The sequence below is a fragment of the Gallus gallus genome, chromosome 4 (genome assembly GCF_016699485.2).
Source record: "Gallus gallus isolate bGalGal1 chromosome 4, bGalGal1.mat.broiler.GRCg7b, whole genome shotgun sequence".
Taxonomy (NCBI): domain Eukaryota; kingdom Metazoa; phylum Chordata; class Aves; order Galliformes; family Phasianidae; genus Gallus; species Gallus gallus.
The window spans coordinates 50,495,957-50,518,629 of record NC_052535.1 but is presented as its reverse complement, the minus strand read 5'-3'; the positions used below and the strand labels follow the sequence as shown (position 1 = coordinate 50,518,629).

Below are 22,673 nucleotides of genomic sequence, written 5' to 3'. Positions count from 1 at the left end.
CAGCAATATTCTGTTGTTTTTGTTTTTTGGGGGGGCAACTACTGAGGTGCAGTCATATCTCTGCAACGTGGAGATTCTCCTCTCATTCTTAAAAAGATAGCTGCTTTACAAGCACCCTAAACACAACAGAGCTTGCTTAGGTAGCCCTTGACTGTGCTGTGTGAAAACGTGCATTAATTTGGCCTGGCATGAATTCGTAGTTCTTGACACTTAGAAAATTAACATATTACCTTATTAAATGCTGCTCACTCACAAATGCACAGACCAGCTGTTGCCTTCCTCCACTACTGAACTGTAGCAAGCACTTTCTAGAAGAAAATTAAAAGTAATGATTACAATCCATTAAAAAAAAATTCAATTTAAATTATTCTGCTACAGAGGGTGCCACAGAATATTTCAAAAACTTTGCATTTCACTTTGTTAAAAAGTTCCTATTTGTTATGTAGGGCCTCCCGTAGATAAAATATCCTCCTTCAAAATCACTGATTTGCTTACTTTGGAAACCATGCATACACCAAGCAGAAAAAGAAAACCAGACCAGAGAAAAATGAGACAGTCCACATCCTAAAACAATTTGAAATTGTGGCGGAATAGAAACACAGACATTTTCTCAGACCGGTAGGTGGATGACAACTAAATTCACTAAAATATGTCTGTAATTCAGACATACCCTACACCTGAGAGCTCTGATCAAGTCATAAAGGAAAATTAAAGCCATTACAACCAATAGCTGGCAGACTTCTGCCAATTCCAGTAATTTTGTATGCATTAACATGGAATACTATAACTTTCCATGCACATAAAGTGCCCTTAAGTACTGTTTACACTGAACTGCACCCAAAGAATATTTTCAGTGGAGGCAAGGGATGACTCTCTATTCGGGTTATTGATGTAGACAGGCAGCAGGTGCCACCTCCCTCCTATTTTATCTGCACTGTAAAGTACTGATTTTTATCGGTTACCTTTTCTCATGTATTTTAGCAGCATTGATTGTCAAAAGCAGAAACCGAGTCTTGATTAACATGCATTCTGTAGGAGCGTTTTATGTGGTAGAACAAATCACTGGCATTGGAGTGAGCATGCAAATCTTGATTTATAATCACCGGCAATGCTTTTCAAGTGAAGGCACTGATGGAGCCAGAACAACCTTTGTTTGCTGTGCTTAGACAGAGCCTTCCTTCATGATGCAACTTTTCTTTCACGAGTATGCACGTGAGCAAATGTGCGTTCACTTAGACAGGTGTTCGAATTATTTATTTGGTTTGTATCACATAGGGATTGCTGCTGATCCAAACTGCTGACATCTTCCTCTGAGTGCTATCCTACCACACCGTTGACATTAGGTGATCTCAGCTTCATAGGTATTCAATCAGTGTCAGAAATGTGCTTGCTTCAGCTGCTTGGGCCAGGTGAGGGAATGACCAATTGAAAAAGAGTTGTTAAGACCACCACAGCAAAACATTTGAAGCAATTATTTTTTCATTATGTACAGTGTCTCTCTATTGTAATCAGCTCGGATTCTTCTTCCTCTGAGGCACAAATAAAATCCAAATGTTTTTTGAATGAAAGGAGATGTTCTTTATGAGATACTGTGCTATTCAGAGCAGCAAAACGGCTTGAAGTAAATGGGGATTATGAGGAATGTTTTATGAATCCACCCAGAAGAAATTAATATAAGCTTCATGCAGGGAAAACCACAGGTGAGTTTTTCATCAGATGAACATATTACTGCTCAAGCAACTGGAAACAAGGAAGAGCTGAAGGCTTTAGGTCTTATTTAATAATACTAATACCTAGCCTTTTTCATGAGGAGATTGCAGTGCTCTTTACAGAGAAGGCTTATTTTACTTTGGGTAAGATGTGTTTAAATTAAATATCTTCTCCAAGGCTCCTGTTCATATCTACAGTAAAGTCTGGGAGGTGCATCTGCTGTGGCCCTCTTTACCCCATGGCAATACGCTGGATCAGAGTAGAAGCTAGACCTGTTCTGAACAAGCTTATTCACACTGCAAAGCATCCAGCCAGACAAAATAGTTGCACTGTACAGTTCTTTCAGAAGCTCAGCCATACAGTCAGTGGCCAAATGTTTTCTCTATCAGGAGCACAGCATCTAGAGACTGTGTTACACCTACCCATCAAAGTCAGGTCTCCTGCCTCACAGAGTAGACCAGCCTGGGAGCAGGGCAATTATGCCAGCGGCTGACTGGTCCCACAGCCCAGGTTAGGTGAACTATTTCTCAGCTAGGCTGGGGAGTATGGTGATAGATCTGGAAACAAAACAAAAACTGCATGTTTCTTCCAAAAGAGAGGGAGATCCTGGTACTAAGAAACAGCTTCCCTGTATTTAACTGTATGTGCATGCATGCTGATGAGAAAAAGAAATGGCAAGGAATGCGGTAAGGTTTTATTGCTTGCAAAACACAAATGAATTTGCTATTGAATGACTTCAGGCTTCTTAGAGACATAAAGTCCAGTGGATGGAACCTCTGCAGCGTTAAAGACCCTTTAGAGAAGAGCTGATCAGAGCTACACTTGATCCAAGCTTAAGGTTAGAATACACTCAGCATGTTATGACTAGTCTAACATTAGGCTGCTCCATTTGTGTAAGAGGGCACACCATGAGAGTATCTTCATTCAGTAAAGCCACTTCATCGTCAGGCTTCAAATCCTCTTTTCAGGTTTTTTCCATTACATGAGACAGAGCCCTCAAGGAGTGCGAGTTAACCACAAGAACAAAGGATGCCTTGCTGTCCACACCTGGCTATTGCATTGACTCTTTCCTTGCAGAACACAATGCTACACAGTCACTAGTGCCAAGACAAGGGTTTTGTTTTGTTTCATGCAGACAGTTCACTGTCACATTACCAACACCTTGGCACTGGAACCCTTAACAAATGCTGTCATTGTGTCTCAAGAAGTATGAAGTAACCAGCTCCTGTAAACCTTAAGCCAACATGTGTGCTTAATCGAACCCCACTGATTATAGTGAGCCATGTGGCAGGCCAGGGACCATCTTCTCCTTTAGCATTCTAAAAATTAAGTTAGATTGTCAGGCTACGAGTTGAAGACTGACAGCTACATGGACCAACAACTCCTGCTGGAGGACCCCAAGTTGTTCAGGTTACATGTAACTTGCAATGGGTATTCAAGTGTGCAGCACAGCACAAATCAAGAGGTCTGTTCCATTGAAGTCAGTGTTAACTTCATTGTCATAACCCACAGGAGGGCCACACCAAACCTGACTAGTTTAGAAAATCTCAGCCCAAGGCACAGAACAGTTCCATGAACAATTCCATGCTTTACATTTTAAGGATACGCTCTGTTTTTTCTGTGATGGGGGTTTGTTGTTGTTGTAGTTTTTACAGTGTGCATCAGGTTAAATCTGAGTATTTCACTTAGGATGATTATGACAAAAGTCAGTTGTTTATCTGAAATGTGATGTTTATCTTTCACAATAGAAGAAGAAACATTTAAATGCATGAATATATTGCAATGCTTTGCTTTCCTTGTTTGCATTCTCAGGCCCTGACAAAAAGTCTCTGGGTATCAACTGACACCAGTAGCCACATTTCCATGAACCTTAATGCTTATTATCAAAATTATGGAATCATAGAACGGCCTGGGTTGAAAAGGACCTCAAAGATCACCTAGTTTCAACCCCCCTGACATAGGCAGGGTAACCAACCACTAGCCCAGGCTGCCCAGAGCCACATCCAGCCTGATTACGTTTATCATTTGGGATCAGTGTTAGTCCCACACAAGTCTTGCTAAAGTTTAAATAACACTTATGCACTGAAATATATCAAGGACATTTCAGCACAATGCAGCCCTTTTCTGGCTCAGAACCTCAGCCTCCACAGCATAACATATAAAAAAAGTAAGTATCTAAGCACAGTATTTCCAAGTTGCTTTTGGCTTACACAGTACACGTTTTCTAGCATACTGAAGATGCAACACATTGAACATTTCAAAACTATTTCACATCCTGCAAAGGATGTGTATGGCAAAGTCAGGTTGCTGCTAAAAAAAGATGCATCTGTTGCGAAGATCATTGAAAGAAAGATGATGGACAGTAAGAATCTGGATTGCTTTGTGTTTTCTGCTGAAAGTACAATCAGTACATGTTTTTCACTATACCCTTCCAGAATATATGGCATTTTGCTAACTGTGAAGAAAATGTTCAGGAGAGGATAAAAGATGGTATGAGTCAAATTAAACCATTAATAGTTTGGAAATTGGAAAGACAGACTGTCAGTTAACCTATTCCAGGTCAGGGCTTTGAAGTGTGACAAAGCACCACCTCTGCTCTGACAAACCATCATCCTCTCAGCAAGGCCACTGCCCGTTTCTCCATGGTGTGGTTTCTAATGTGCTGGTTCAATTTTTATTTTTCAAGCACATCTCTAACCATGTGAACTTTTTCTTCCCTTCACACTGTCCTCTCCTCCACTTTCCTTTACACTCTCCCCTTGCCCTTCAAAACCTCATTTTATCATGTTTCTGGTCTTAATTACAGAGAACTCTTAGAACAGCTTTTTCTTGGTGTACTTGTTCATGAAAGTTGAGGCCTTCAAGGCAGAGAGGATACACTGAGTAGAATATATGGAACACTGGAGTAGAAATTCCAGTGTCACTGCACCGTTTTTGAATTTGAGTCCAAAAAATGTAAAGGAAACATTTAATTTGCGTGTGGGTTTGATTTTATGGGAAGCACCACATTACACTGGAAAAAATCAAAATAAACAGCCTGAACCTGCCTCTTGGTAATACTTGTAGATTATAAGAAGAATTCCTAACTGACTGTATGTAAATTGATTCTAAGTGTCACGCATGTTTGTTTAGCTTTTGTTTAAAGACCTACTTGCACAGCAAGCATCTGTGAAACTTCTTGCTCTCTAATGCAAAACACTGTGCTAGAGGATTGCTCCTAATAGTGCCAGGAGAACACTTATCTAAGAGGTTAAGGCCAAAGCAAGCTTAGAGCACTGTTTCCCACATACACTCTTCCACTTGCACCAATCCAAGACATAAAGCTCTTTGAATGGGAAATGGTGTTGGGGATTAGTGCTCTTCAGTCATTTTCAAGTTTTTCCTGAATTTATTCAGTCACTTTTTGAACCCTTGCAAGCTCCTAGCATCACCACCACCCTATGGTGGCAAGCTCTACAGATCTAACTCATGTTGTACAAGAGGGCATTTCCTTAGACTTGCTTTGAACGTGTCTATCTATCTGATTGCTCCACTTTACAGAATCTGTTCCATACCCCTGATGAGAACTCTTCCCACATGCTAAATTTCAGAGACTGATACACTATCTTCAGGGAAATGCCATGCTCTTGCTACATGCCTGGGATCATAATAGTAACTTTTATTAGTAGCATTTCAAGGTGGGGGGTTGGTAAATTCACTCTCAAAAGACAATATACCTACAGATGTTCCTAAAAGACAGAGTATATGTGTCTTGCCCTGATCTGGGAGTCTCAGCAGCATAGAGGGTAAAGAAAAAGGACACTGTCTACATGACAGCCAACTGCTGGCAATTTTAAAAGAGATTGTTTACATTCATATTTCTGGTTTATTGCTTTTCATGCATTCATAGCCCTCCAAACCAATAAGAGGAAAATCAAGATCTCAACGTCACTATCCATAAATCAACCTTACTAACAAATAACAGAAAATGAAGGGTTCAAGAGGAGAATTTCTCTTTCCATTGCTACAAAGCAGCCAAGCAGTACTGCTATGACCTTTCCTTAGCCACTTGCTCCTCTCTGTTTCTCCTCTGGTTGTGTTTCTGTGTCAATTTGCAGTTGCATAAATAATGTCAAGAGGTCTTAACTCGTGGAAAGCTGCAGTGAGCTGTGAGCCATTCCAGCTTCAATCAGGTACACAAACTGTATCCAGTAGTAATCAATCTGGGGTATTGTGAATATCAGAAACACAAGTCCTTCCCTGGTGAGGGTAAAATATTTCAGGAGGCATGAAGAAAAGCTATTATGAAATAAAGAAACAGGTTTTGCTCTCACTATTTCTGTTTCAGTTGGGAGACGCCCCAGTCTGCTGATCAAGACCTGAGGGTTTTCCTTGCTCCACCATGCCTTTGCCTACCTGCCAGTACTTAAGGCTGAGTTTAAAAAAAAAAACAAAAACAAAAACAAAAAACAGCTGAGATGCAAATATGACACAACTATCTGAGCAGCTCAGGCAGCTCTCCCTACATGAGAAATACTTTGGGAGGGTCTCTGGCTTTCAGAGTAATATAGAGCTGGTTCAGGGTTCTCTGAATCCTGAGGCTATATCAGGCTAGACAGTAAAGTGCTGAGCTGGGCCTCACTCTGCTCACAATGAAATAGTAAGCTAAATTCATCCGTTCCTTGTTCAGTTAGCACAGATGACGGCTATTTTTAAAAACATGACTTCATAGCATAGCTTTTAAAGGACATCTTGAAGAGTTGAGATTGGGGTTACAAAGTGACTTTGGGTCAGCTGCCTTTCCTGCCACCTGTCTGCTAGGTTGCTAGCCAATGTGTTCCGGAGACACTCTCTCAGAAGGCAAAAGAAGGTGGCAAAAAGTAGGCTACTGAATCCATTCTCTCCAGCTTCCAGTTTCAGAAAGATCAAGATGACCAAAGTGCGAAGTCAACACATCTCTCCTGGCTAGCTTGTGGTTTGGCTGCACTTCCAATGAACTCTTCAGATATGCATTCATATGAAACAGGCTCTTTGTTTTGAAAAATCGGTAGCAGCTTAATCAAATTAATTTGGCATCTCGCTGATGATATGCTGCTCCTCAAAGCCTCAAGAGGGTGAGCAGATCAGGTTACCCTCATCTCTTTAGTACATGCAGCCCAGTGTGCTCTTGCTCAGCTTCATTTTTTCCTAACTCAGCATTCATCCATTGTGTTTCACCTTACTGAAGACTGCTATTACATCTTTGGTAGTGGCTTATAATAAGATGCACATTAGAGCCAAAAAATGTAAATGCTTGAGTCTATTTTCTGCAAAATAATTTTGAGCTTCTGTAATACTTCCTGTTATTGGACAAAACTAAAAGAAAAATGGACGTTTTCAAAGTTGCAGGTGTTTTTCCAGTCCAGGGAAAAAGCACCCATGGAGAAACAGCCTGAAGTTCCACGAGACAATTTGAAGCTGGGCTCATTTTGTAGCAGGAGGGACTGAGAATACAAATCTGTGCTTGTTTCCCAAACAGTTTTTCATCTCAGTGGTTTTAGGATGGAATCAATTTTCATTGTGCTTCTGCAGAAACTGTTTTTTCAAACCTATGTCTTAATAAAGTCCAGATTTTCTGGGTTTGCTTCTGTTTTCATTAAGAATATTGATAACAAGAAATCTCTACTATGTAAGTGATGATGTAAGTGAGGGCAGTTCCAACACTTTTGTGAAACACCTAGTTCTTGAAGGTCTACTGATAGCAAAATTGTTTGACATGTTTGGCCAATACTGCCACAAACCTAGTTGGCCTCAGCAGAAGCAGCTGAAAAAATATCCAGAATAATCTTCACCAGCACTTTCATAATTATCAGACAAAATTCAGAAGCCGCAGCATTTTAGAGCCCATTAAAGACATGAGGTTTTTACTATCTACAAAAGTCATAGGCTGATTTTTTAAACCAAAATCTGAAATATGAAAGAACTTTTTTCACTGGCTCACACAGGCCCAGGTGAAATTAATTGAAACCTCACAGCTCACCACAGATGAACTAATGATTCTTATCCATCAGTCTCACTTCACATTTTGCTTCTGTGGTTTGACCAGCAGCTGAGAAACACAGGTAATGTTACAATTTTTTTCCTTTTCATTTTTCTGGTCAATTTTATTCTCAGTTGTGTGGAAAAAAAAAAACTTGCTTGTGTAGTAAGCTGACTTTTCTGACCAGGTCTGCTCCCCTGAAATTTGTCGTGAGTGTACAATGATGCATAAAGGAGATATAAGAAGTGGAATAGGGGTGTAGGTGCACAAGGTAGGAAGGACACTCTATAACTCTGTGTTATGCTGTGAATTAGGCCAAAGGAGGCCAGGTTATGGTTTGTTCTTTTTCTTTACAGAAGGGGAATTTTACTACCATGGCACGTAGCATATATTTAGTAATGTGCTGAAGAATACAGTTGCCCAAAAGAGAAGGTTTCACTGAAATGTTGGCTTTACATGGGAAAAATATTCTTGGTGAACCTGCTTGTAGAAGGGAAAAAGGAGCTAAAGTTGTTTTGTTTTGAACAAAAAACAAAAAGTTACGTGAATTGATTGAATACTTGTAAACACACACAAATAATATCTTCGTTTAGAAGCAACTGTCCCTTCATTAAAGTATAAGAATTTAAGGACGCCTTGTTTTCCCTTGCAGAAAGGTCACATTTTGGAATTTTCTCTGAGCTCACTGAAGAGATACACAATATACCAACTCAGTTTTCTGTATTAAAGGATTGATATTACTAATTGTTCAGTGAAGTCTCAACGGCAGACCATTTCTTACCTGATCTGGACACATTTCCTACCAACTCCAACCAATTTTATATTAAAGGAAATTCTGATTCAGCAAGGTAATTAAAACATGTACTACTAAGCAGATGGCAAACGTTAACCATTTGTCTAGTTCTAATATGACCAACGCTAAATTAGGGCTTCAGAGTACAACAACTCCCTGTGATCAGCAGGACTTCTTATTCTTTAGTAGTAGTTCGTCTCAAAAACTGAATATGCATTTGTGCAGAATCAAATATCAGAGCTTGTGTTCTAATCTCAGTGAGACAACACACTGACATTAATAAAAAGCATTAGGAGAGAATTTGAATCAGCATTGGCTGTGGAAGAGGTGCGCTCTAGTGGCACTGAAGCTGAAACACACACGTTATGGGCTAACAGCTCCACATCTCCTTAACATCTCTGCTCACAGCTCTGCAGGTACATTTCAGGTGCCTGACAGATTTTGCAGGCCTGGAGGTCACTTAGCATATGCTCCAACCTGAGGTCATCCCAAATGATGTTCCTACGTGTGACTAAGGGGGAAGTTTACACAGAGGTTTTATTGTAGGGCTACCCACCCCACTTGATCAGAAAGTAAAGGCATGCACAAGCTGCACTGCATCCCCACATCTCCATGGAGTGCAACACCATTAAGCCACTAGAATATTTGGGGCTGTATGATGGGGCTGATGCAGCTCCATGCCGTTCCCTCCAGCCCTGTCGCTGTCACAGAGAGCAGAGCTCAGCACTGCCCCTCAGCTCCCTGTGAGGAGCTGCAGCCATCGTGAGGTCTCCCCTCAGCTTCCTCTGCTCTGGGCTGAGCAAACCCAGGGACCCCATCCACTCCTCATATGTCTTGCACTCTAGACCTGCACCATCTCTGTAGTCCTCCTTGGGAGGTTCTCCAATAGTTTTAAGTCCTTCTTATATTGTGGTGCCCACACTTGCGCCCAGTGCTCGAGGTGAGGCCACACAGCAGAGGGGACAACCCCTCCCTTTGCCTGCTGGCAGCGCTGAACCTGAGGTACTCCAGAGTGTGGTTGGGCCTTCTGGCTCCAGAGCACACTGCTGGCTCAGATTCAACTTGCCGACAGCCAGAGCCCCCAGACCACTCTCCATGGGGCTGTTCTCCAGTCTGTCATCCTGCAGTCTATACATATTGCCAGGGTTGCCCCATCCCAGCTGCAGAATCCAGCACTTGCTGTTGTCAAACTTCATGCAGTTGGTGACTGCCCAACCCTCAGATCTGTCAAGACATCCCTGCTCTGCAGACTCCACATTTTAGTTCTCTATAAAGTGACCACTAGTGACCACTATTATCTAAAATAGATACTAACTGCCTAAATTGAAGCTGAGCTCTTCATAATAGCTGTCCAAAAAGCACCTAACCTTCAAGCTAGATAAATCAGCACCGATAAACAGAAGTCAAGCAGCAGAGCCACAGTTGCAATTATTGGCAATAACTGAGTTAAAAAGGCTGAAGATCAGTCCCCGTATTTGAAAAAAAACACAAAAAAGTATCTTCTATAAAGCACAAATCTCTTGATAGAAGAATAGTCCAGAAAGGAATGGCTTCTGCTTGCCACATATACTAGACACCAGAAGGAATTCATTCATGTTAGCTCACCTTGCTTATGTCAGCTGTATGTTCTGAACCAATGCCAAGGGCAAACGGAGAGCATTGCTTCAGAATCAACATATCTGTACAGATAACATAGCAATTATCACAGTTTTTGAAAAATAAATAAGGGAGCAGGTTTAGGACTGAACATTATTTCGACTGAAATCTACTTAGCTTTACAAGTACAGGTACTGCTCTAGGTCCTGCTGCCAGAGGACATGATGCCACCAAGGAGGTCTGATCATCCGGATTGCTGTGCCACAGAGCATGGCAAATAACAGGTTAGGAGGTCTAAGGAGCTTTTTCTTCACAGACTGGGGAAAGGAAACCTGTGCAAATTTCTAAAATGAATGCCAAATTGCATTTGAATTTGGCAAATATTCTTAGCCTGACTGGTTAGATGAAAGGTACCCCAGACAGGTCACACTTGCCTCTCGGATTTACCCTTCATCTATGCAGAGCAGAAGACTTGTTTGCAGCCCAAGCACCATGGGACTGTGACCTTACTTGGCTGATCTAGAATTCACATTAGAACTGCTAATAAATAAAGAAACATTTACTGTCTATAACAAGACCACATTTAATGCATAACATTTTAACCTGCACACTGAATTGAAGATTTCATGGTACAAGCAGCACTTCAAGATACTTGCTTCCAAAATGTTTCAAAGCTGTTCACAAATTATTTTCATCTGTCAGTGTGATTCTGTCACCAGCTTTCTTTGCAAAACATCAAAATAACTCTCTTAACAAGGGAAGCATTAGTGATCTTTGTGAAATTACATTAAGGGAATGCATTTCTCTAACCGTATTTACCACAGTGAGAAACTGAAGTCATGCTCTTCTGCTCGCATTCGAGAACCAAAGTGACCTAATTTATTCTGTTTCAGAGAAGGCTCTCATTTTGTGCTTCATATTCCATTGTCTTGATCATTAACCTTATTTTTTAAAAAATAAATATACATAGACATCTCTTTTTCCTATTACTGTACAGCTGTAGATCATACATGATCAGTCAGGTGCATGAATAAAACACTCTGAAGCAATTCTTCCATGCACCCTGTCCTGTTTGTGACTGCTGAAGCTGTTGGCTTCAGGCAATAATTTGTTTATGCAGGTGCATCATGTTTTCTTAGTATGGCACAGGCTGGAAAGGTGACTTTGAAGAAAGGAGAGCTGAAATTCAAGGATTGTAATGGAAGTGGGCCAAGGATGGGGCTGTGGACTGGTAGAGGACTATCACCTTCCAGCTATGCCTGTAGAAAGATTTTGCCTTCAGATAAGTGAGGAGAGTTATCATTTCAGTAATTAATTAGTACATAGTAATGTATTCAGTAAAGGCAAAAGTGATAAAATGCAGAGCCCATGGTTTTCTGGCTGTTTTACTAATCTAAAAACAGGCATTTTTCTTTTGCAGGAAGGAAAACTGCTAAAATAAAAGAGGGGGAGAAAGACAGGAAGAATAAAAAAAAATAAATTCACATTTAGATAAAGCATATTTTGCAGATGGTAGGGTTACGATGCACAACAATCCATACAACTGACATGTTTTCCTCTAATTGTCATCCTTGTTGTTCTTTTATATCGAGCCCACATGCTATGAGAAGTAGTGAAGACAATTTTATATCTGCTAATTATTATCATGATGTTATTAATTTAGACTAAGGATAATAAGATAGGGTGTATGTAGGAAGAATTCATTATGAAATTAATTGCTCTGATTAGGGTCAACACATAAGATAAGGTTTATAAAGCATTTCAAAAACAATTAGTTTTGAGGGCCATTTGGCTTCCTAAGACATGTAAATCTGGAGCTTGTATTTTACATTTCTCCCCCCTTCCCATTCATATGCTAAGTCCTCTGATAAATGCCGCTTGTACAAAAGAAAATTGAAATCAGTGGATTGAAGCAAAGCTGGATAATGAGGTATTATTGATATATTCTGTGAATGCTTCAATTATTCCTGCCTTCGGTTTTGAAATTATTTCACAGAAGCAAAAAATAAAAAATGGCTTTTTACAAAGTCAATTTTAATCTCTCCATTGCATTTGTGGTTGTTGTCTTTTCCCCTTAATAGCCACGGAAAGGGCTTGATTATAGTTATCTTTCTGAATATACTGTTGTCTTTGTAATTTCTTTCTCTTGACTCTCAAGGGCTCTCTCAGAATGGTGCCCCTCAGTTACGTGAAACACCTGTTTCTAATTCATCTCCATAAATGAAACTGAACATGGCTTTGCAGCCTTTCATCTCAAATGCACTTTGCTTTCTCTCCTATGAAGCCTTAAAGAAAATAACTGACAGAAGGAGCGAGCAAAAACATGCTTTACACAATAGAGTGTACATTCAGGATGTTCTTTATCACTGACTTCATTTCCTAATGCAGTTGAGTTTTGGCCCTTGATTTCCAGGTGATTGTATTCAGTCAGTGCTGATAGTTTTCATGGAGCTATTCCAAATATGTGCTGCTTACAGCAGGCAGACAGTTTAGCTGTAGCCACTGGTTCTGGCCCAGTAGCAGCCTGTTATTTGTCTGGCACAACACATGGGTTATCAAGGCAGCAGCAGTGCAGTTGCCCATTTGTGACACATTTCCCAACCATCCTCTTTATCCAGTGGCCTGCCTTCTAGCCCTGTATTAACAGTCTCAAGGAATCAACACTGTGAAGCACTCCTGGCACTGCATTTTACTATTTCAGGCCACAGTTTCTCCCTTTGATTGTGCCACCTGATACCACACCCCAAAATCTGGGGTACTCCCTCATTCCAGCACTTTGCAACATAAACAGGAAGGGATGAAGCCCCAGTGCCTTCACAGAAAGGAAAAATCACCTTTAGTGATGGATTAGCATGGGAGCTATTGACATTTCCGATGGCACAAAAAGCACCTCCAAAATTTTCCAAGTCAGTGCTTTGCCCTTTGAATTTTGAAGAGCTGCAGTAATGCAGTGCACTGCAGGAGGGGATACAACGCTCAAACCATGCCCCATATCACAGCAGACTAGGCACTTTCATGAGACTCAAGAAGAAAAAATGGCTTGTGCAAGAGCAGGTAGCCCTGCTGCTCAATACCAAGCAATAAAAATCAACTGAATGATCAATAGGCTTTTCTGTCCACTGAGGCTTTGAAGATTCTGCTGTCATGCTTTCTGCTATAATTAGCACTTGACGAACTTAAAATGTTAAATCACTGTGAAATTGTCTCCTTGACAATGCACATCTGGAATAACAGCATGCCATTCGGAGGTCTATGGAGTCCCACGCCATTAAACACAAACTTCAAATCGAGTTTCCACCACAAAAATGGAGCTGGCTCTTTGACATGCTAACATCAGCCCAAATCACTGACAGCAGACAAAATCCAGAGGGCTCACAATATGCTTTTAAGCATCTACAGTGTTTGCTTGTTTAGGTGTGAACATACTCTCCTGGTGGTGGACAGAGTGCTGGACGACCCGTATCTCAGCTTCACCTTCATACTCAGAATGAAGGCAGACTGGGGTAAGTGAGAGACAAAGAACTCGGTGACCAATCAACCCACTGAAGGCTACAAGGGCTCCAGTGAAAAGTTGCTTTGTGATATCACATGGAAAAGAGAGGAAGAAAAGGAAGAAATTCATTACAAACATAACTGTTTCCAACTGACAGCTTTTCAAGGCTGAGAATGAAATGGAGATGTACAGGAAAGTAAATGCTTTCTTCAATATCAGTGTTTTTCACTGGACATATTTCAGCCTTGATAGCTAAATGAAAGCAGAATTCTTGCCTGAGGTGGGGCCACAAACCTAGAAAGGAAAGCTGAAATGGCAAACCAAGACAAAAGGGCGAAGAGAGACTAATGTTTTCTCTCCCAAGTTCAGCATAAGCTTAGCCACGAGCTCAGTTTACAGCTAATACCTTCATAGGGCCAGGACAGCCTGGACTAATTCTTCTATGTGAGCTACGTATGACTCATCTTGGCAATCACAAACCCCAGAAATGACCCCTTCTATCAGGCAGCTCTCTCCAAAGAACATACACACAAAATAGATAAGATACCATCGTCTTGCTTTAAGGGCTAATGCCAAAAGAAGTTGTACCTGACTTTCAGAAAACATTCACTTAGAGAAACTGGCCATCTCAGAACGAGGACCAGTGAGTGCTGAGTGGCAGATATAACTTGCCTAAGCAGCCTTGCACTCTATACAAGAGTCTAACAAAGAAAGACCAACAAATAGATTTTGTTAGTGGTTAAGATAAGGCCCTACCCTTCTAATATCACACTGGGCAGATATTAAAAGAAACTGAGGCTGAGACTCAACCAGAACTCTCCTTGCCAGCTGTGTCCTCAATCCTACAATAAAATTCCCTTATCCCCTAAACGTCTCATCACTAGCTCCAGGGTCAAAGGTCACAAAAATAAGCCTAAGTATTTGTGAATATCATTATTTCACTCTGAAACATGTTTCAGCATAGACATTCAAAAGGGATCATTGTTTTATATTATGCTCTCTTCAATTTTTTATAGACTGCTATTGAAGACTTGTCATGAATTTGTGAAGAAAGAAAAGCAGATGCTAGCATTATGCTATCTTTTATTATGTGGGCAAGAATGGTAAGCTGTGAGCACTGGATATGGATCTATAGTTTGTGATCTCAGTGTTGAAGCGGGGTTGCTTAAAGCTAAGTCTGTGCTGATGGTACCAGAACAAGCCAAATCACTCTTGCTTTCTGTCTGTAAGGTCTGGAAGTTAACAGTTCTCTGCCACACACAAACACAATGAAAATCATCTGCTGCTAAAACAGAACTGTATCTCATACTTAAAGAAACCTGCAAAACTATGCAGAGATGCAGATTGAAAACAAACAAAAAAAAAAAAAAAAGAGAGAGAGAGAGAGAGAGAGAGAGAGAAGTACCAGTGTGTATTTTGTCTGCTTTTATAAGGTGCATACAGAACCTTGTAAAGCTAGGGGTTAAACATTCAACCTTTACTCTGAGCTTTCCCATCTCTGAACTGTTTCTGTAGACTCTTAATATCTAAGACAACCTGACCTTTGAAGAGTATGCTATTGAGTCTTCAAATATTATCTGACTGCAACACTTCATCCCTAACTTGTTCTTGGCTTCTGTTTCCTATTAGTATGATGAATCCAGAGTTTTGTCTCTGTTCCGGCAAGAACTTTTTCTTCAAACTTCAGGAGAACAGCACTAAGCCAGACTTTGCTTTCACCAATTCTTTGGTCCCCTGAACTTTCACAAGAGAACTGTAGGAAAAGCATAAGCGCTGTAACAGCTTTTCCAACCAAGCCTCTGTTGCTCTTTGCTCACGTTCCTTGATTTTATTTTTTGTAGAAAAAGTGGAGTTGTAATTAGCTCGTTTTCTATTTCAGCTGTGACAGGCAGCAGGATAACCTGAAAATACAGCACAGCTTTGCTTAGTTATCCCTCAATCTTGTTACGTGGGTAGCAAAGGTCATGCTAAATTCCTACCCTGACCTAAAAGCATACCCCAGCTTAAAGACTGGGATCTCAGCTCTCTTGGGACATTAAATCTACTGCATCTGGTTTATAATATCCATTTAAAGTGGCTGGATTATAGTTTATACTTCAGGGAAACATCCCAAGTTACAAGAGTAGGAAGTGCTGGGCCATTGACTTCAAATGAAGATACAATAATTTACATCAGCTAGAGCAGCAGGTTGGCAGAACATTACTGATTTAAACCAGTGGAGGATTTCACCCATTATCCCCGGAAGTGTTCCACAAAAATACAATGTTCCCTTTAGTCGTCATCATCTCAAGCAATTACTGCACTCAATTCCCAAGGATGGATTTAGCAATATATATTTTAATCTCAAGGTGACTTAAAGCCTGTTTTTTTTTCATAACCAGAGGTGAGTGCTTTACTTCAACAGTTTTTATTCTTGGTGAAAAAGAGTAGGCAGTGATGAGATGTTGTAATTGAATAGAGGAGGTAATTCACACTCTAGTCATCTTGGAAATGAGGCTTTACACTAGAAAAAGGAACAGGTCTGGAAGGAATAGCTAGCTTCTGTGCATTGTGATATATAAAGAAATCTAGAGAACAGTATGGGCTGCCCCTTCTCCCTTTGGTTTTTTGTTTGTTTGTTTGTTGAGGGGAAAACAGAAATCCCAGTCAGATCTCTCTTAGTTGTCTCATTTTCCAGGACATTTGGTTTTTGTAGAAGCACTGTGTACTCTAGCAATAGCTCAGGTGGCTGTCTGAAGTAGAAAGTCTCAGTTTTAAATAAAAGGCTTTACTTTAAATATAGCATCAGGAATTTCATGTATGAGATGAAGTCAATGGCCCAGAAAGCTACGCTTCCACATTTGAGAATGGAACTGTCCATATTGGCAGTACAGCTTCAGCAAATTTGCTGATGATACAAAGCTGGGAGGAGTGACTGACACACCAGAAGGCTGTGCTGCCATTCATTGACACCTGGATGGGCTGGGGAGTTGGGCAGAGAGGAACCTGATGAGATTCATCAAAGGCAAGTGTAGAGTCCTACACATGGGGAGGAATAATTGCATGCACCAGTACAGCTCAGGGACTGAACTGCTGGATAAGAGTTCTGCAGAGAAGGATCTGGGGGTTCTGGTGAACTGCAAGTTGATCATGAGTCAGCAGCATGCTCCTGTGGCCAAGAAGGCAAATGGTTTCCTGGGGTATGTTGGGAGAAGCATTATCAACAGATAAAGTTATCCTCCCACTCTACTCAGCTCTAATGAGGCTTCACCTGAAGAGCTGTTTTCTGTGCTGGGCTTCTCAAAAAACAAAGACATGGAGCTCCTGGAGAGAGTTCGGTGGGTGGATAAGAAGGTGAGCATTGCTCTTAAGAGGTATCTGAGACAGCCAGGCCTCTTTAGCCTGGAGAAGAGAATGCAGACGGAATCGTATCCATGTATACACATATATTTAGGGAGAGTGTCAATATAGTGGGGCCATACTCTTTTCAGTGACAGGATGAGAGGCAAAGGGCACAAATGAAACATGGGAAGTTCATCTGAACTTCATCACTGTGAGGGTGACAGAGAACTGGAACAGGCTGCCCAAAGATTCTGACATGTATGAGTAGACGGGAATTCAATTCAAAGCTCAGAGATCTGATCCACAAAACAGAAAATAACAGTTCTGAAGCCCTTTGATAAAGTTTCAAAATAAAGGAAAAAAAAAAAAAAGACAAACTGAATTTCTTAATTTCTTTTCACATTTCATTAGAAAATGGCAATTTATTTTCACTTGCTTGTTAAAAGCCAGAATGAAACAGTTGGTGAAAATTCCTGCCCTAATTTGGATTTCAAGAAAAGAAAAGCCAAATTGCAGAAGCAGTTGAAAATAAAGAATCCTTCACAGTCAGAAAAAGAGCACTGCTTATCTTCTAATTAATGGTCTGAAGTGATATCTTTCATAGACTTTAAAAGAACTGAAGTCCTGTTTTCTGACTGTATTTTACTCAGTGAGCTGATTTTCTCACTGGTCTTCATGCCACATTTGCAAAAACAGGTTTCACTCCAATGGATGAACAACTCAAGAGGAGAGTCATGTGAATGGATGAACCATTCTTGACAGGAGCTCAAAAGAAAATGACTTCAATGTGTTTACGTTAAAAGCAAGGCTGCACATTCAGCCTTGATTTCAGATTTGAATCTGTCCCATATTTGGAATGGTCAGAAACAGTAGTACTGCAGCAGAAGGAAATTCTTGAGCAACTTCACATTTAGAACTCTTGGGTCACATCCTCTACTGAGACAGTCAGCTTTCTGAGATGAACAGAGCCCAGGATGGGGCCATCTGGACTTTCTGTTCATATTTTCATATCATGGGCAATGCAATAACAGCATTTCTTGGGCACAGTGAAACAAGTACATTTTAAGCATCATTTCTGAACATACGAATTTCTACACTTTGAAGTCATCTGAGGGGATCTTCAAGGCAGGATAGTAAACTGTATATTTTCATAAACTGGTGCATGTTTGGTTTCTTTTTCTCCTTTATCTGGCTGCTAAGTTTATGACAAGAATAAATGGAGATAGATAACCCATGGGGAAAATAACCACATTGTAAAAACACTTAAACCAACTGAAAAATAAGTTTGGCTGAATAAGAAGTTTCTAAGCTTAATATAACCTAGAAACTGCACATTTCCCAGTAATCTCAGAAGCTGTAATTAGTTGAAGAAACTGCTCATTTTACTACATAACCTTCAAATCACCTCCCTGAATGCACTTTTTGTCTCTACATCTCACCAGTTTCCCAAGTGTTTCCTTGTCTCATTTCATACAGTTAATGAAACAACTCAATCAAGCAGCAGGTTTTCATATATGAGCAGGTTTTGCCTGAATTCTAAAGAGCTGAAATTTGGAATAAATTACTACCCTTTGCTTTGTTCCTTGAAATAAAATAAATGTCAGCGCTGTGTCTTCTTTTAGACCCACGAATGTTTTAACAGGTACTACCTCTTTACTATGAAGAGTACTTTCCCATCTCAAGAGAGCATGAGAATCCAAAATACTTTATTAATACTTTTTTATTTTGTTTGTAAACTTAACTAATCTGTGGTTTGAGGACAGTAGTTAAGTGAAAGAAAATTAAGTCTATTGTTTGATAAAAATAATTTAGCATAACAGCTTTCCTAAAAATATTCAGGAAAAAACAGTAAGGTTTCAAAATATCACTACATTTTCACTTTTGAAAATATATATTCCTGAAAAAGTTGTGGGTTTTTTTGTTTGTTTTAAACTAAAGAATACTGTGCAAAAGTTTTGTTGAAAAGTTTTGGTCACTCCCAGCAGACTGAACAAATGAAAGCAAAAAAGAAAGAAATAAATGAAAAATGCATAGAGATCTCATTTTAAGAGCCACCTGGGTAACTTCCACCAGGAGGATTCCTCAGTGGAAACCAGCTTCCACAAACATCCAAATTGCATTTTTATAGTGAACATTTCAGATCCGTAGTGAAGTAAATTGCTATGAAGTTACCTGACTTTGTCAATTTCAGGTACATACATAATCTTTGTTTTATCTCATGCATTATTATTTCATTTAAAACCTGTTTTTGTCAAAATCCATTTCGTTTTTCATCCAAACAGGACAGAAAATTTACACTGTAGTTCAGGAGATGCCTAAATACTTCTGCAGATGGCAATGAACCTTACATATGCATGAGGCGGCATGAAGATTCATTACAAATTCATGTTCCTTTGGTTCAAAAGCATATCCATTGATTCCTTCTATGAATATAGAGGTTATTTTAGAGAGCCCAAAGTATATTTGGCAGTTTCCTACTGTAATGTGTCTGCTTGGGATTCAGAAGTTTTCAACATTTTCAAATACTATGTCAGGACAAAGACATACGTTCAATGAGTGGAACATCCCTTAAAAGGAAAAAAAAAAGTCCAGACTTTGCTTACCCATACCCTTATTTTGATCTTCCTGTGTAAGTTTTCTTTTTTTTGACAATCAAATAACCATCAAATAGTAGGAGACCCAATGGTTCAGAACCAACTGCAGTGTCATTCAGCTCACAGCTTTGACAGCTTTTGCTTTCCTTGGTGTTCTTGGAGGAATGTTATTCAAAAAAAGTATAAAGGGTAAATTTGCTCCAGGTTGTATTCATCACCTTTTCATATTAACTGGGGACAAACTGAAACTGACACCATCAACAGCCTATCCTTGTTGCTCTGTACCATGTCATCTCATTTGCATATCAAAAACCTAAATTCTCTTGAAAAACTAGCTGTATGATGCTGAGCTGATGTACCAGATGGTTCATTAATAGACCACATGGTATTTCTGCAGGCCAATAATCTATTTAAGGAACTACGCAACATCTTCCTTTCAACATTATTTCACCAGGAGAAAGCTTGTCCTACAGAAATGTTTTCTAATGCCCCAAAATGTAGTACTAAGCATGATCAGTCCGAAGGTGCAGTACAACACAGCTCTGCTTCTCTCTCTTTCTCACTCAAACCAGTTTGGCATTGCCCACCTGGCTCACCTCGTGCCACCCTGCCCAGGGCTGAGAGCTAGGAGCTGGGCATGCACTCCGGCAGGGAAAGCAGGACTCAGGGTGGTAAGTGGCGTGCACCATCTAGTGATGGCTGCTGGCTGGAACAGCTTCTCTTTCCTGGAGAATCATCAGGGAATCCTGGCTATGGAAGCTATGGATTTCTGGTGGGAAAAAGGAAAACCAAATAAATCATTTCACACAAATACTGTGACTTAGGCTAGTGTTCTCAGTGTTCTCACCTAACTTTTCAACTGGCTTTTCCTCGGATACATTACATAACACCAGGCTAAGGGCATCTGCATCACATTTGTATGGGTAACAGAACTGTAAGACACTGGCACTGGCCTGACCTAGAGAAAGCAGGAGGCAATAATGCAATTGGGAAGGCCAAGAACATTTCCACATGAAATTTCCCATAGCCTATGAGCTGTTTTTAGGGGAATGGCTTCCCTGCTCCCCATGACACAACTACAGAAATGTTTCTTTATACAAAACTGCTTTCTCTTCCATTTTCATTCTAGTATCTTGAATTTTTCTTACAGGACTTTGGCTCAAAGATTTCTATGAAAAAGCTTTCTATGAGGAGCGACTAAAGGAACTGGGGCTGTTTAGTCTGGGGAAGAGGAGGCCAAGGGAAGACCTTATTGCTTTCTTCAAATACCTGAGAGGTGCTTACAGCAAGAGCAGGGTAGGTCTCTTCTCACTGGTGACAGGTGACAGGACGAGGAGAAATGGCCTCAAGTTATGCCAGGGGATTAGGTTGAATATCAGGAAAAGCTTCTTTATAGAAAGGGCAGTTAAGTGCTGCAATAGGGTCCCCAGAGAGGTGGTTGAGTCACCCTTCCTGAATGTGTTTCAAAACTATTTGAATGTGGTGCTCAGGGACATGATTTAGCTGAGGGTTGTTCGGGTAGTATGGTTAGGTTGTGGTTGGACTTGATGATCTTTAAGGTCTTTTCCAACCTGAGCAATTCTATGATTCTATGATTCTATGCCTGCTGCAAGCATTAGCCAGCAAAGCTTGGAAACATTCAGCCGATACAGGTAAGAATCACTCCTCTTTTACCCAGCTGAGGCAGACAATGCAATTCAAGTTAAGTGCTAGGTAACTTCCAGCACAGACCCTGAGGCTTATGGCTACTGTGTCCCACAACTTATTAAAAAGAAGTTACCATCTTTTTGAACATACTTCTGTTCCTACCAAAGATGCTGGACCAAGTTAGGTCTTCCAAAATCTTTTGGATTTTGCTTCAATGGGGACAATATTATCTTCTGGATTCCATACTTTCCCATACATTCCCATTAATTACCATCATCTTTCCTACTTTTTGATATACAGAAAACATTCCCATAGTTTATAAGCCATTCCTCTAAAGTGACCATGGAGCTCATTTAGTCCATGACTCTGGGCTCCATCTGTCCTAACAGTCCTTTAGGGCAGGCAGGAAGATGCATGGTGCTGGACTGTTGCATGCTGAATTAAATTCTGGTTCTATAGTAATTAAATCTCCTTCAACCTAGCTAATTTTTACTGTAACATCATTGATAAGGCATATAGCAATCATAGTAGTGATGATATGCAGAGTTATATAACAACAAGCATAATACAATTCAGATTATTGGCTGTTCTCACCCCAAATCAAATCTCCCTTGAGGTACACACTGGACTTCCCAATCCTTCTGCATTACCTGCTTACCCACCAACTGCATCCTGGTCCTTGAGCAAAAGCAATCCTATGGATGGGCTTACTTTGCTCTAGGCAGGAATAATCCAGACTGTCTTGCCCAAGATGCTTTTCATATGTACTCCAGGGACTTTATCTCCTTCTACAGTACAGTAAGAGATTTGAGTGGGCAGGGCCAGCTCAATTGGCAGATCCCTGAGTGTTGACTAACCAGGTAGCTTTTGTTAAAGGTATGCTAGTGTTTGAATGTCCCAGCACCTATTGTTCTCAGTGTAGTTTTGAATTGTATTTTTCAATTTTCCTGAGCCTGGTGCATGACAAGGGATGTGATATACCCACTCAGTACCATGCTCTTTGATACAGCTGGTTATGAGATTGTTTTGGAAATAGGTCCCATTGTCTGACTCAGTTCTTTCTGGGGTACCATGTTGTCATAAAACTTGCTGTTCAAGGCCCAGGACAGTGTTTCAGACAATGGCATGGAACACAAGATATGTTTAAAGCCATCCAGTGGTTGCTTCCACATAGTGCTTGCCATAGTGGGTTTGTGGGAATGTAAGAAGCACAAAGTCATTTACAGTGGGGAAGATGAAGCTAACATTATATAAAGATACCAGGAAAGAATCCAGGAAACAAAACAAACAAACAAACAAAATCAGAAACAGATAAAGGAGAAAAAGACGGCAAGGAGGACAATTGGGAAGGAACAGATTCAAGCATAACAGAGCTGGAATGCCTAAATCCTAACCAATGACTGCCTGCTCGAGTGCTGCCTACCACAGAAAGACTCCAAACTCCATATAAGTTAAATAAAATATAAGGAAGCCTTATATTTTAAAAGCAAGGTTTTCCAAGAACTGCTTCTGCACATACAA

At 40.3% G+C, this 22,673-nt stretch overlaps 1 long non-coding RNA gene across 1 annotated transcript in view; it reads right to left on the bottom strand.

Moving 5' to 3' along the window:
- The window catches only part of LOC121110679, a 57,671-nt gene that overhangs the window by 33,973 nt on the left and 1,025 nt on the right, over positions 1-22,673 (bottom strand). The window contains exons 2-3 of the long non-coding RNA XR_005859579.2: positions 20,102-20,274; positions 231-308 (exon numbers count right to left, since the gene is read on the bottom strand). This is a non-coding gene — a long non-coding RNA (uncharacterized LOC121110679). The remainder of the gene's footprint in view (positions 1-230; positions 309-20,101; positions 20,275-22,673) is intronic.